A 1,913-nucleotide genomic window follows, 5' to 3' on the forward strand; every position below is an offset into this window, starting at 1 on the left:
TCTAAAGTCATAAAAATCTAGCATTAACTATTTCCCCTAAACCTGTAGCAATAAATCACTTAATCTCTGCACCTTAATTTCCTCGTTATAAAATGAGAAGATTGTTTTCAAGGGTATAATGTGATTGGCTTTACCCATAAACTTCTTTCTTTAATGAAGCAGGATCAGATTTCCTTAGGTTTCAAAAGATTGGGGCAGAAAGGGCAGTGATTTTTTCCTCAAAAGAGTGAAAGGGAATTTTAGGTAAGAGTACTGATGTGATTTGGGGTAACTAACTTAAGCTGATTTAAATATTAAAAACATGTATTATCTCATATTACAGGCAGTCCAAAGGTATGAATCAGTACCTGCTCGTACCAACTCACAAGAGTCAGTTTTCAATAATCAGGAAAATTGGGCCTCCCAGAGGTTGTCTCAGAACTATCAATGCTACAGATTGAACTTTGCCGTGCCTGCACGGCAGGGATACGAGTCTGAGCGGGGGACGTCAAGGTTGAAGAAGCAGCTCACATAGATGGTTGCAGCAAAACGTCTCTTTATTTTTCCCTCCAGCCTCCCTTTTATACCCTTAGTACCAGGGTGTTGGCCTGGGGGCCAGAGGAAGTCTCCCTCACATGCCTCACTGCGATCAGGGCAGATAATTGACCAGCCACTCACAGGTTGATCAACTCACACAGGTGGCAGACAAAACAGAATGTTTTTCTTCCTGTTATGATCTTGTGCTTAGCTCCGGGGTGGTTGGGGAGGCTCATCCCGGCTGGGACCCAACAAACTTCATTCCAGGCCAGAGAGCTAACCCTTATATGGCACAGCAGCTCTTTCCTGTCTTTCCCTGTGCTCCCCTCAGCAGCATATTCCAGTCCATCTGCCTGTTCTGCTCCCCACTCTGTCTCTAGTGAATCCTCTCACCCCCTTCGCTTCTGACCTACACCCCAGCTCTTCTATGTAAAAATAGATAGGTCAATTAATCCATCAATAAAATATTCAAAAATTTCCTAAGCCAGTTGTTAGACTGCTGGAAGGGTCTATTCAGTATTACCAAGGGGGGGAGCAATTACTTTGTCAAAGACTGCTGACTTTGCATCTTTAACAAGAGGGGATCAATTTCTTATATAGCCAAGACAATCTAAGGGGCCTTTACAGGTTTTCCTTTGATGAGAGGAGACATGTACTCACTTGCGAGATGCCTCCAATCATCAACTCCATTCAGAGAAACACTGAAAATGAGACCAACACGAAAATACTCACCCTCATTTTCTTAACTTCGTCACCTCTAACCCCCTTTGCCTCTACTGGTGCGAATCTCTTTGCTCTGCTCTGGTCTTCTCCCCACGTTGGCTCTCTCTCTCCATCCTTGCCTTTGTTGTTTCCTTTTCTCTCTTTCACCTTTTGTTAGAAAGGCAGCTCTCGGGGTCTAAAAGGGGATCGCCCCTACTCCACACATCCAGCCTGTTGCCAGGTCCTGGTGCTTTGACTTCCAAAAGTCCTCTTCAGTCCGTCCAGTTCTGTCTGTGCCTTCTTGACAACTCCTCTGCCCCTGGCCACCTTCTTACCTTGGATTATTGCCAAAGCTGCTCAGCTCATCTTGTTTTCACAGTTCTAGCCCCTCTAATCCATTTTCCAAAAGGCAGGCACCATGACCTCTCTAAATGGCACATTCGATGACTTGGCTTCTTGGCTTCAAACTCTCCCCATTGCTCTTTGAATAGAGTCTACTCAGTTTCTGAAGCCCTGACTCAACATAGGTACCTCTCTAGCACACTCAACATTTCCCCCTCAACCTGTCTATGCCCAGCCACATCAAACCATTATTTTGTTCTTTGGAGCTGTTCTTCTAGTCTCCCTTACTGCACATTTACTTTCTTATGTAACAGGGTGATCCCCAGGAAAAAGCGAAGTTCCAGGTTCCCTGC

The sequence above is a fragment of the Condylura cristata genome, unplaced genomic scaffold, assembly GCF_000260355.1.
Source record: "Condylura cristata isolate star-nosed mole 26May11 unplaced genomic scaffold, ConCri1.0 scaffold00011, whole genome shotgun sequence".
NCBI lineage: Eukaryota > Metazoa > Chordata > Mammalia > Eulipotyphla > Talpidae > Condylura > Condylura cristata.